The 14057-nt window shown below is 41.6% G+C and overlaps 1 protein-coding gene across 3 annotated transcripts in view; it reads left to right on the top strand.

The window, feature by feature from the left end:
- The first annotated feature begins 2379 nt into the window (after positions 1–2379).
- The window catches only part of MPPED1 (metallophosphoesterase domain containing 1), a 59717-nt gene continuing 48039 nt past the window's right edge, over positions 2380–14057 (top strand). Inside the window, exon 1 of one of the 3 annotated variants that reach the window (XM_050970041.1) lies at positions 2380–2466. The gene's annotated coding sequence lies outside the window, so the exon portion shown is untranslated. Of the gene's footprint in view, positions 2467–2989; positions 3026–3310; positions 3432–14057 lie in introns of those variants that run through there. The other 2 variants (XM_050970042.1, XM_050970040.1) reach the window with 2 other exon arrangements.

The raw sequence follows: 14057 nt of genomic DNA, 5'->3' as shown, positions 1-14057 counted from the left end.
TGATGCAGGAAAGCAATTTTTGAGAGCTGCAGTTTCTTCTGCAGGCAGGGTGAGTATCTTCTTTGTTTCAATCCATTTAAGTAGTTCAGTTAAGGACTATTAAAGCTGAAAAATCAGCATTAGAGAAGAAAAAGTATGATTGCCTATTTTCCTCTGTGAATCTACAGCTAAACCCAAGTGAGAGGATAAGATCTGCTTTTTTTAAGATTGTAAAAGCTGTGGCTACCAGAAGCTTCCAATTTAATTCCCTTTCTAGGGGCCATTATTTCAGTTACTTCATAAAATATTTTAAAATGCAAAGATACTTTTCAAATGCATCAAGCATTTTTAAGATAGTTTTAACAATTAATTTTAAATGACCTCAAATAAATTTTAGTTGAATGTCAGTTTTCATACAGAGAGAACTTGATGCAAATCATAAATAACTAAACATGTCAAGTACTATTCACCATTTTGTAACAATAGAGGGTAAGAAATTATTTTTAATAAGTTATTTTAAAGCTAAATCAGATGTATTTAATGTGTATAGATATGATGTTAACACCACAGATACAACATTAACTCCCAGCTGAAAAAGAAAAATGGCCAGATCTACTAATACTGATCAGCTGATTTCTGTTTACACATTCACCAAAAAAGAAAAATCCATTTCTCTTACAAAAGACAACTAAAATTTAAAAATTGAAAAGAAGATCTCAATTACCAGTATCAAATCTTTCTGCTTGCTCTTTTAAAGAATATTTGAAATTAAGAATTTTCATTTTTCTCTGAAAATTAAGGATTTGCATCCAGCCACCCTTGCCTCAGCTGGAACATTTAATCAACAATTTTTAATATTAAAGATAAAAATAAATAAGAACAATGCTTAACACATTTTCATCTTTTTTTTTTTTTTTAAGTAGAAATTTATTACTCATATCTCCCATGGGGAAAGCACACAGACTCAAGATTTCCGAAAAAAAGGTGCCTGTAATTACTTTTCCAAGCTTGTATTCATGCATCTGAATAAGTGAATTGATTGTGAATATGTTCTGCAGCTTCTAATAGGTCCTAACCATTAGGCCGATCAAAAATTTCTCAAGCACATTTATATTGCAAAACCGCTGACATGTCAAAATGCGAACTTTCAAGATAAATTCGTATGTTTTGCCAGCAATGGAAGCTGAGGGGGAAGGTTTTCAGGTCCAGTTTTGGGGTTCCGAGCCTCTGCCCAGGGCACGGGAACTTCTCGGAGGGCAGCCGAGGGGTCCCCCTGCCCCGGGCAGAGCCTGCGTGAGTTTGTTTGGCTCTGCGCGGTCATACAGCGCCGTGTGTGGGGCTCGATGGCTTCTTTTCTTTCCTCCAGAACGCTTCCCAGGGCTGTCTGTTTCACCCTGACCTGGAAGAGATGTGGAAAGTACAGTTATTCTGTCCAGAATGGGTATTATCCAGCTCGGGATTTTCAGACTGCTGTTTGATCAGCAGTAAGTCACCATGTGCACCTAACCCAGATGTAACTCCACTAATCGTTGCTCGATATCCAGCAAGCTTTCTTGTCTAGCAGGCGATACGGGAACATGCGAGCAGGAATTAAATTTATTCTTGTAAGGATCTGAATTTTTTTCATTTGAGAATCGCTCTGCAGTTGTGCAGTAAAGCCCTTTACATGTAATTTGCCTCTCCTCAATGCATGCGTTTAACTCTCCTGCTCTCTACTCATAATATCATAGGAATGCAATATTATATATTTATGACTCTACGATGGCCTGATTTCGATGCAGAGGGAAGCTGTGCGTGCTCGGTGCCTCTGAGAAATACACCAAGCACTGTCAGGGAAGGGACCTTCCCTCGGCCACTCCCGTGACCCCCTGCACCCTCCAGGACTGGACCTCCGGAGTTCCCCCGGTGCTCTTCTCGCCCACCACCACCTGCGCTGCCGAAGGGACGGGCAGCGTCTCTCTTGGCCCCGGGGCGCTGCCCGGAGAGCCCCCCGCAGCCCCGGCGCCAAACTTCCCTCTGACCGCTGCGGGAAGGAGGGGGACCAGCGGCACCCCCCACCCCCCGAAAGGCCGGCGCGGAGTTCCTGCCTCCCGACCGCACACACACGCTCCCCAAGGATGCCGTGCCCCGGGCCGCTCAGCCACTCGGCGGGGCCGGGGCTCGCAGCCTCCCCTCCCGCCGGAGGCGGCCCCGCGCCGCCCCCGCTGACCCGCGCCCGCGGCGGGAGGGGACAGCCCGCGCTCCGCCGCAGCGCAGCCCGGCCGCGGGCACCGAGCTCCGGGGCCATGCAGCACCGCGGCCCCGGCGCATCAGCGCTCCGGCCGGGCGGGGAGGAGGCAGGGCCGGCAGTGGGGGATTCCTGGCCCCCCAAAGGAGGTGGGGGAGGCGGGGGAGGGGAGGCGGGGGGGAGGGGAGGCTGAGCTCCCGGAGAAGGAGACGATCGCTCGCACTAAATCCTGCGTCCTCAAGCCAGCCCCGGAGGGCAGGGTACGTATTTAGGGAGATCCCCCGTCCCGCTGCCCCCACAGGGATGGGGATCGGTGCTGGGGTCCGGGCGGCTGCCCCGGGCGGGAGAATCGCGCGCAGGGCCCGTTCCCGATGCGGGATCGGTGGAAGGCGGCGAGGTTCGACAGCCTCCCCCGGCTGGGGACCGAGGAGACGGGGGGGATGGGTCCGCTTGTGTTGCCGTGCGAGGGTCTGAAACCCCCCCAGCCGCACCCCCCACCTACCCACCCCCAAGTGCGTCAGGGTTTTGCTTCTCCCAACCAAGCTTCCCCTTGGCTTCATAAAAAAAAAAAAATAGATATGTATATATGCACACGCACACACACACACATATATATATACATAATATCTATGCCCCAAAGCTAGAGAGAGGGAGACGGGCGGGGGGGGGGGGGGGGCGGTGAGCGAGGGGGGGCGGGGAAGGGCTTTTCTGAGGATCGGGAGAGAGGCGGAGGGAGAGGCGCCGGGAGCCTCGCAGCATCCCGTGCCCCGGCCCCGCGGCGCTGCTGCCGCCGGCCGTGCGGAGCGGCTGCGGAGCAAGGTAAGGGCTGGCACCGCGCTCCGGGGACCCTGCCTGACCCTCCGGGGCTGCTCTCCCTGGCGGTGCGAGCGCTCGCTGGCGAGGGCTGAGCGGCCGCTGCCCCGTCGTGCCCCGCCGCCGCCCAGCCGCGAAGTTACTTTGTTCGCAGAGTTGCCGCGGAGGCCGGACTGGGTCCCCCGGGCGCCGCGGCCGCTTGTCCCTCGCATCCCCCCCCGCCGTGCTCAGCGTCACCGGCCAACACCTCGAAGGAAGCCCCCGCGGAAAAGCCGTGCGTGCCTTCCCCGATAGTCCCCTCGCACAGCCGGGGGAAGGGGTGATGGAAGAGGAAGAACTTCCCTTTGTCGTAGGAGAGGATTGAGTGACCTCCAAAGTTTTGTTCCGGGAGGAAACCGCTCGAATAAGTTTGGTAGGATTCATGCCGATTTGCATGTGATTTATTGCGCCGTTTTTTGGTATCCAGCACGCTTAAAGCAGTATAGCAGTATAGCAGACCAAAAAAAAAAAAAAAAAAACAAAAAAACCAAAAAAACCAAAAAACCCCAAAAACCCTGATAAAAAGGCTGAAAGGTTGAGGACATTTAGACAGAGATTTCAGTTCTTTGCATTGCTTTCTTAAGATTAGCGTTTTCTATCTCGCACTTTCAAATGGGCAGTGTGGAATACATTTATAAATGGTTGTGCTTGTCCGTGGGTAACACTGATGGGAAACGTGAAGAAACTGGGCAGATTTTAAATGCTCCATTCTCTTTGGCGGAAGATCAATAGTTGAAGATTCTTGCTTGCACAGTCTGTACCTTACAATATTATCATTGAGAGATCTGCTGATAATGTATGGTATTGATAGCCATTGCAACTTCAGGTTAATGAATTTTGTGGTTAATTTAGACTAGTGTAAAGGAGCTCCGGATATTCTGGATAAATTGATAAGTAGGCATGATTATTAAACTTTGCGATTAGCTTGTGATGAAGTGAACTCAGTTTTTCTAAGGTAGATATTTAAAATGCAAGGCTACATTTTAAAAGTGTATATCTGAAATCTGACTACCAAAAATTCATGCATCTTTTGAGAAGACCAGTTATGGAGTCATTGAAAAATGGCAATCTGTGTTGCACCTATTTGTAATAAACAGTTTTGTGATGCTGGACACTGTAAATTCTCTGGTAGTGTACTACAAAAATGGGGGGGGGAGGGACGGAGGGGGGGGGACGGACGACAACGATGACACACTGATTTCTATTTGTATATAGTTTTTTTTTTAAATTATTAAATGTAGTAGTTTTCCCTTGTATGATGTGTATGTGACCTGATTAATATTAGTTACTACCCATAAAATTTCAATGGTATGTTTAAACAGTTTTAGCTTGTCTCTTGGGGTTTGTTTCATTGTCTCAAGCTATCCGAGAAAAATCTTTAAAATTTCTTGCTTGTACATTATCCTGTCTATCTCCTTTCTTCTCTTCCTGATCTCCTGTGGTATAATTTAAAGCAGAGTAACTGCAGAGAATACCTGTATATGTTCTTGTGAAGTAAAATGCCCATTTTAAAGATACACAAATGTTCTTGGTGGACAACAGCCATCCCCTCATGCCCTGCATGAAAACCTTCTGGGCTACTATTAATAAGAGACTTGCTTTGGTGTTAGTTTGTGATGCCAAACAACAAACATTAGAGAATGCAAAGATAAAGCTGGTGCTCTGATCTTTGTTTAAACAGGTCATGGTTTTTATTTAATGCTGCATGTTCATTATGGGAACTGTCAGCAGGAATGTAAAGCAGACTGGAGTTCTGATCTGGCATACATTCATAGATGACTTTGACATTGATGTTTCTGCTTCTTCACTAAATGGTTCATAGAATGTAGTGTAGTTTGTGGTCATATTTATTTAATTGAATGTACTATATGAAACCAGAAAAAACCCTCAAGATTAATGTCCTGCTAGGAACCAAATATGTTTAGATCTGCTGCCTCAGGTGCAGTCCTCTTGACCTGAAGAGTTACACTGATGTGGACTTTTCTATTTAGTAGAACAAATAAAAGTGTATAAAGAGATCATTTGTTTTTAAGTCAGCTTGATTTCTGCCACTGAATTACAAGGTAGGAGACTCAAAACCCCTGAAACCAGGACACTGCTTCGTCAATTACCCAGTCAGTTTCTTTTTTTCAGACTTATGGAAACAATATCAAATAGTAATTAGAAAGTGCATTCAAAATTGAGAATTTTAATGCTTTTTATCCATGAGAACTGTTTTTATCTCAGTTGGTTAATAAACATAATAAAAATAATTCAGTGCAGTCCATTTGATCCTTGCTGAATCTTGTTTTGAAGAATTCATATGGGATGTGCAAGGTAAGCTGAAGGAAGAGCCTTTTCACATGTTCAGTTGCGTGAAGGAATATTAGAATATTGCAACATACAGTATGAGCTTTCAAAATAAGACTCAGTGTAGCGCTGGAAACTTTAATTTGTGTGTTCTGGATCATACATCAGTTTGTGTTCTGTGATCATTTTCCATAGGTCAATTTCATCTGTCTAAGAGCAAAGTTTCTAATGATTATTTCTAACTTAAAACCTTCATTTTAAATCCTGGCTATTCTAGGTTATGTTTCAAAATATAAGCAAAGTTGGTAATGTAAGACAATTCTTTAAGGTTGCTGGATTGTTATCCTTTAACTTCCTATTAGAAAATCATCTTTTCAGTCAATGTAATTACAAATGAAATAGCATGAGAATGTGATGCTCAGGCAAGATTGCAGAGTGACAGCCCCTGATAAGATCCATTGCAAAAAGTGGTAGAGCTGTTGCAGTACTGGCTGTTCCCCTGCTCCTGCAGTAACCACCTCTGGAGAAAAAGCAGTTCATTCCTGGGCACTGCTCACTGCTTGACCTCATTGTTGAGACTGTCAACAAGTGTGGCAGTATTGCTGTGCTTTGACAAGGCAGTGGGAATTGTATTAGGATCAACAATTAGCCATCATGGTATATATGAAGCAACTTGCAGTCATAACTGATTTGGAATTCATTATGGTAACCTAACCACAAAATGCTTAGCATGTCCCATTCAGTCACAATTTAAAAAGCTATGATTTACTACAGGAGTAAAGGTTGAGTTCATAATATCATTTAAATATGCTGTATTCTGTGTCAGACTAATATCAGTGCAGTAAGGGCTTGTCTTTACTGATTGAGAGGTGCAATGCAGAAATACATTTCAACTGCAAGCATTAGCCCTCACTTGTTACGTATGTCTTATTTGTACATTTTTCCTAAAACCAAGAGAGCATCACTTTTCTTTGCAAGCTTACTTTTTACATGCTGTGTCCTCTTCACATTTTAAATTTAATTCCTCTGTCATGCAGTCAGCCCAGCTTCTCTTACGGCATCTAGGGTCTTGTCACTGAACCAAAGACTGAAGCCAGCAGAGCAGCTGCACAAATGGCATATGAAGGAGGCTGATGGTGACTGATATTTTTGATTGTTTTTTCCATGTTTTCCTAATTGGCTGTTTTGCACAAGCCTCCTTTTTTGCCTGCTCTCGGAATCGCATCACTGCACTTGCTGCGTTGTGGAGCTCCAGCACCCTGCCCGCCACTTGATTCCTTATCACTTTTTCCCTCCTCTCACTGACTCTTATCAGATCCCATCTTCTTCCCACTTCTGCCTTTTGTGATGCTAATCTTGCATTATTTTTTCCTTAAAGAACATGGAAGGAACATAGTGTGCTGCCATTGCGCTGATAATTCCTGAGCTACGTTGTTTTCCTCCCATATCCTTTGTTGAGTTTCTGGAGGCTCTAATCTGGGGCAGAGACTGCTTTGCTGTAGGGCTATACAGTGTCCGGCATAATTTGCTGCTGGATTTCACCTGTTCTATGGACACTCGTAATGTATTCATAAAAGGATTATTTTGGCTTTGTGGGACAGTCTTTCTTCTGGTTCTTTGGTAGAAAAGCAAAACATTTCTGCTTGGAGGTTTTCTACACTGTATCGCTGTTCTGAGTTTTGTCCCTCAACACTGTGTCGCTAATATGAGAGGATTTGGATGAAAGTTTAAGACACCTTGCCTTATGTAGTGGGGATGGGGTAGATTAGAGCTTAGCTACTGACAGAGGTTAACTGGCTTGTACCTTCAACAAAAATGACAATAAATGTCAATTTCAACACATATTAGTGGAAACCTCATGTTTGTCACTATCAAAGAAAGTTCAGATTTCACCATGTTGATCAAATAAAACAGAAGGGAAAAGAAAAGAAAAATGTACAGTGGGTTTGTTTCAGAATTTGCTTATTTTCCTCCCAGATATTTTTACATTTTAATCTCAGTTTACTTTCCCTCCCTCAACTGAATAGTTTTATTTTAGCTTTTTTTTTTTTATGTCCCATGAAAATCTTTTCACTGGTGCAACTAAAATTTTTCAAGTGAGTGTTTCAAGCAGCCAGTGAATCAGCTGATGGACAGTGCACAGTTCAGGGGCAGCCTTTTTTTATCTCACGTGGACCACGTAGGGGGGTTTTTTGTGGACATGACTTCAGGGTAGGAGGAGTTGTTGTTGACTGTTTTTTCCTTACATCAGTCCTGGAGGCAATACCTGGAAAAATAAAGGTGACAATCCCAGTGACTCGTTACCTGGACATGAATCAGATGACACGAAGGGTTTCAATAGGATAGATGCAGCTAAATGAGGGTGAAGTAGAAACAGCAGAAGTAATATGACAGCATAGTACATTTTCAAAGTTTTGTGTATAAGAGAAAAAAATGTATTGGTAAAGGATTTGTTTGTTTAATTTTATAATTTATCTCCAGGCCTTAGTAGAAAAAGAGACACTGATGTCAGAAGTAGTATCACTATAAATATATTTACATGTGAGCTGTGTTCTACATCCCACCTTTGACATATGTGCTGGTACTTTGGCATTTCATTCATCTTGAACTGCAGGGATGGATAGCCCACTTCTCTTTTGTGCTCTTGTGCTTTCAAGAGTTGTTAGCATCAGATTTCTTTCTGAAATCAGATGAGAATATTGGCAGTAGAAACAAAGCTACAGCCAAGCGGTGCTGCTGCACGAAAAGGGAAGACCCTGTCAATTTATTACCCACAAATTCTACTGAAATCAATTTGGATAAAGTGACTGTCACAAGGAAGTGGCTTTCACCCAGCAGGGCTTGTACTAGTCTAGGAAATGAGGATGTGGCCAGTTGTCACAAAGGAGTAAAGAAAAAGAACATTCTTAAATTTAAAATTAAACCAAACCGTGTCTTAAATATGTTTCAGGACTTACATAGTCTTCTTCTCAGTAAATAATGTTTTGAAAGATTCAGGAATTTAACTAGATGACATGCCCATATTGCAAAGTGAAATGTAGAATCAATTTATTTCCGTTGGAATGTCCATTTTTTGTAATTTCCCACATAACTTGTATTTTTGGCTATTTTCCTTTAGAGTGAGTATTCTCATTTGGGGACTTGTAATTTTTCCTGAATGAATATATACACATGGTTTACAGTAACATAGCAGATTATGCATTGCTGCCAGAGACTAAGGCAAATGTGAGAAATTATTTTTGTGGCTCTTAGATATGTATTTAAAATTTCCTTCCCTAGAGGTAATTACTTACATAGATTTTCTACCTCTGCAGGTATTTTTAGATAACAAAAAGTAGTATCGAGCGAAAATAGTATATTTTTCAGAAAAAACATGGTTTTTTGGTTTTACTTTAAAAAGGATCCATTTAAATATTGAAATATTGCAATGTTTTTATACATTCAAGTACTATCGAATGTAGGATTACAATAATGTGTTTTGCCTTGACAAATATTCAGTCTATTTGTAAATCTTAGACCACTCCAGTATCTAAAATATATTGGATATATCGTAAAACAGAATTTTAAGGTGGAAACAAAGCAATATTATTAGGTTTTGTTGATTTTTCAAATTGAATAAATGAACAGTTTATTTGTATGGATGAGAAATTGATTCAGAAAATGATACTGCCAATGAGCCAAAATAAAACTAAATTTTCATAAATAGAATATTCATTTACTGTATAGTTTTCGGAACTAAGTAGGGAAATGAGAAAAATCAATTGAAAATCATATGAGCATTCAAAATAAGACTGACAAAGAAGGTTTCTAAGCGGTAACTGCTTTAAATAAACACAGAATTGGATTTCTTTGGTAAATGTGCCATTTTTGTATTTTCTAAACTCAGTGTCTGTATCCTTTCCTGGACGCCTTGTCAGAATTTTGGTGTGCTGTAGGTATAGTGTATTTTTGGATGAAACTTCACAGAAGTGGATGTTACCACGTAGTCCCAAAACCCAAATAATTTATCTCATTTTGTACTTGCCATGTCCATGTAATCTTTTTATTACAGTTAAAGCTCACAGGTATGTTCGTGTTCTTTATAAAGAAAGTAATGAGAGACGTGTGCAATATTTATGTTCGAGAGCAAAGGAAGTAACTAATTTGAAGAAAAAAAAATTCAGTCAAGAGTTTTCTCCTACTGTATGTGATAGGTCATTATAACCTGCAAAGGAGGGCAATGATGTGTGTTTTAGAAGGGTGAGAAATAACTTGGGGGATTTTGTTGCCTTTTTTTTTCCCCTAATGCAGGTTAAGGTGATTAGAACTATAGAGAAATAAGAGGTCTATCTAAGTCACTGGTTTTTTTTTTTCCATATTAGAAACCAGATTGCTCAGTGCCCTGCAGATCTGCAGTTAACAAATATGTGATTTATATGATGAGGCACTGAAGTATTAATTGATATATGAAATATGAGATTCTAAACAGATGAGGACAAAAAGAGTAGGTTTTGAGGCTTACAAGTAATTCAGAATTACATTGCCTGGTTTTGCTTATATGGGTAGAAATAGCTATGACTTCCAGGGAAAAGACAGAGTCACAGAACTGACTATTATTTGACTGATAACAGTTATCAAATTTAGATTTGCTGGCACAGAAAACCACCTCAGGTGTTTTCTAAAAAGGCCTAGAAGTGCATTTAGTTTTGTTTATTTTTTTAAATGCAATGGGAAATGTTCCTATCTCTGACGAATCCTGTTAATTTGGGAAGCCTAATGATTCCGTCAGTGGAAGTGTGCATGATCAAACTTAAAATCCTCAAGTGTCTCCATGATATTTGACTGTGCTTCTTTCCCTTTGAAGTCCTCATTTGTCAGGTGAGCACAGCAGGCTGCCAAAGGGAGGCTCAGTGGTTTTGCCTTCCCAGGACCTGTGTTCTGTTTCAGAAGATGAAGAAGAGGAGAGTGTATCTCTCTGGAAAGATTTTAACAGCAGTGTGATTTCCCTGGCTCATCCTTTCCCACAGAAAAATGCCTTTCTAGGATTTTTTCAATATTCATTTTCTGGTGGCAGAACTGAAGATAGCTGATTCCATCGATTGGCCTCTATCTGAACTGTGTGAAATGGGTATTTTAGCAAAAACCCTTAGTATTTTCAGCCTATTTCTCAGAGTAAGTGGTTTCTTTTATAGTCTCAGTATGTTCACTTACTGGTGGTCAGTTTGTAACAAGCATTTTCAGGAGTTAAAGAAAAAGCAGGAATTTGTGATGGTGAAGCTGGTGGCTGCAGAAATTTTACTGTGACAATTGTAGTGATTTTGGGGGTTTAAATAAAGGGTCTACTTCCCCACACATAAGGGATGATCTGACAGTTTATGAGGGGCACTGTAGTATAGGGAATCCTTGGGCCCTTATGAAAGCTCTTGAAAGAGTTTCTTGATAGCAGTGTCCAAGATTTGCATGAGAAACAAGTGTGTCACCATATAGTCTGTCACAAACTCTCATGCTCCTCTTTAAGGTGCTTTACTGCTCTTGTCTTACTGGCTTAAAAAAATACAGCTTTGATGTTTTATAGCTGCATGGAAATGCCTTTTTTTTTTTTTTTTTTTTTGATACTACATTTTGTTCTTTCATTGCCTCCCCAAACATCAGCTTGTCAGGCTGGCTGAGGAAAATGCACACATTTTCTGTAGCTGCCTCTTTGCCCCTGACCTTGGTACTGCCTAGAGTCCCAGCATTCTCTTCTTTCTTTGTCTCACTGGTGGTGGAAAATCTGGCAACTACCCCTGTTCAGCTTCTTGCTGTGCTGTGCTACAGTCACATTGTGCTTCTTGACCTTCAGATGTTTGCAACTTAGCAAAGTTCATTCCTCAACAGAGAACACCTTTATAGTTTTCTCCCAGTTACTGACTTTTTAAAATTATTATTAAAATTATCATAATCAATATTTTATCTTGGTTTCTAATTATTATTTCAGTGACATCTGCATGTAGCTTCAAGTCTGGATTCATATTGTGTGCTGCAGGAATTATTTTCAAGAAGCGTCAGTGGTGTTTTTGGACTTGAGGCCAAGGGTGGATAATGGAGAGAACAGTGGAGCAGTGGAGTGAGGTATGGGGAGAGACAGTAGTCATGAGAGTGAACCTAGAATGAAGCAAAATCTGTGAGTGGAGAAGTGAGATCAAAATAAAACATTGGCTTGAAATGAAAATAAAAAGATAAATAGGATGTATAAAAAGGCTGGGAAGCTCATGTAGATTGGGAAATATTTATGCTGGTGAGATATAACACCAGAAATTTCAGGCTGAAAAAGTTAAAAAAAAAAAAAAAACTTAATACAGAGATTTATTTGAGGACCCCATAAAGTACTTAAATATATCTGGGTAGTCCTACCTGCCTAGTCCAGTAATTCTTTAGGAGAGGTGTTTCAGTCCTCACAGATTATGGTGTGATGTGAAGCCTTCTGAAGGCTGGAGCAGTGTCCATTGCACACAGTGGATTTTGGGGCCCATTTGAACACATGCTGGAGAAAACAGTAGGAAATTAATGTAGAGAGAACATTCCTGCCTTCTGTAAGAAGATGGCTTAGCTGATTTAATAGCTTTTTCTCAGTCTGTGATTCCAACAGCCAGGTTTGTGATATTTATTTTAGTATTCATGTTCTTGCAGTCCTTTTTACATTTCTCTGTTTTTCCCTGGCAGACATCCCGCAGCTCCATAAGTCTGGGGGAAGAGGATGGTTAGCATGTTGTTGCTGTGGGGATTTGAGTTTTAACTCTCTGTGTTGTTAATGCTGGGCATATAATTTTAAAACTTGCATGCTGCAGAAGCAGATAATTACTTCCCTGCTGCATTTTATACCATGGTTTGGGAAAGCAATACGTTTTGGAATATTAAAAGAAAAGAAAAGTTACAATTTGGGGGACTATTGGAAATGGAAACAGAAAGAGGGGAGTAATGGGTGTCAGTCTGGTTATCAGTCAAGCTGGAAGGAGACAGCTTGTTCTGTTGAACACCAAGAATGTCAGTAGTCAGCCAATCACTTATGCAGGAAGAAAACCATAGACTGAAAGGTAAGGTTAAAAGACATCTGTGTATGTTTCTGAAATGAGCTTGAAATCAGCTTGATACTGAATTATGCTTACTGATCTTGTGTGTTACATAGATTATTTCTGTTTAGCACAGGGCATTTCTATGACTGCTGTTGGTTTTTTTTAAGATCTGCCTTTCCTTTTCCTTTCCTTTCCTTCTTCCCTCCCCCTCCCCCTCCCCCTCCCCTTCCTCTTCCCCTTCCCCTTCCCCTTCCCCTTCCCCTTCCCCTTCCCCTTCCCCTTCCCCTTCCCCTTCCCCTTCCCCTTCCCCGAACTTCCCTTCCCTTAACTTCCCAGAATTTCCCTTCCTAGAACTTCCCTTCCCTTTCCAATTGTTTTTATGGTTTTTATGTGTCCAGGGTTGGCGCTGAGTGACTGTCACTGAGCAGAGCAGAAGGCTCAATATCCTGTTGCTTTTTTTTTTTTTTTTTTTTTTTTAAAAAAAGGAAGTAGGTTGTCTTCCCATTTTTCACTTGTATATAGGGTGAACTTTTTTCCAGATATTTGTTGCCATTCTCTCAGGCTGGCCAAATGGTGTGGTCCAGTCACTTTCTCATGTGCAAGGGTGGATTCCCTGCTTAAAAGAGCTCTTTGGCAGTAAGGGTGTGTTCAGTCGTGTACTGGATGTGTTTCTGTTCCCAAACAAATTTGTCTTTTGAGTTAGATTGTGTTGGTACATGCTATTCCACTAACTCAGAAACAGGAAGAGAGCCAAAGGGTGGATATTGGGGTACATGTACATTCATCTGCTGTTCCTGCAGCAGATCTGACATTTGACTTGTGACAGAACCCAAAGAGGAGACTGACAGAAGCTGTTTCCTCAGCTGCTGTGAGCTCCTGAGAGCTTCCCAAGGCTTAAGGGAGATTCTAGGTCCCTAAGGCAGAGCCTTAACTCCTTTGAAACCTCGGTTCAGTTGTGTGTAAAGTGGGCACAGTCCCCGAATTGTAAAAAAAAAGACTGTGTTTTTCAGGTACTTTGAAATCCTTATGTGGAGGTGTGGAATCATAAATTATTTGTCTTGCTGGAGAATATTTCTAGAGGTCACCAGTTCTAATAGTTTCTTTCAAATAGAAGTAGGTTCACTTAGATCAGTTTGCCCCCATAAAATCTCTGACCTTGATTATTCAAACTTCTTCACAAATGCATCGTTTAATACAGGAAGCTCCTTAGGGAAGGTCCTTCACATCTGCTGTCATAATTTCTTACTTCCTAAATGCAGCAACTTTATACTTGATTATTCTTACAAGTATCGTGCCTCCCTTCCCTCCCCCTGCTCTGGCACATTCCTTTGTGCTGCTGCTTCTTCTGCAGCCTGAACTTGGCATCTGAGAGTGTTTGAAATCCCAAATTTTCTTTGTTGTTACTCTAGCATTTCCTTACCGCTCCGTTCTAGGGGAGGGCATGTAGAAATCTGCTCCTTTATTCTGAGGCTGTTTTGCTGTGGCTTGTTAGTGACAGCAAGTTTTCATCATCTTACAGCCATTCAGCCAGTAACAAAAACCAAGCTGAATCCTTCATTTTGGCTTCCTGAGAACAAGATTTTCCCAAACAAAAATACTCTGCCACTTCTTGTAGCACTTAACATCTGCGCTAGTTAAGCAGAGGGTTGCAGCCCAGATTTTTAAAAATTCTTAAGTGC

Source organism: Serinus canaria, chromosome 1A (assembly GCF_022539315.1).
Source record: "Serinus canaria isolate serCan28SL12 chromosome 1A, serCan2020, whole genome shotgun sequence".
Lineage (NCBI taxonomy): Eukaryota > Metazoa > Chordata > Aves > Passeriformes > Fringillidae > Serinus > Serinus canaria.
Note: the sequence above shows the minus strand (reverse complement) of the source record. Positions and strands in the feature narration are given on the sequence as shown.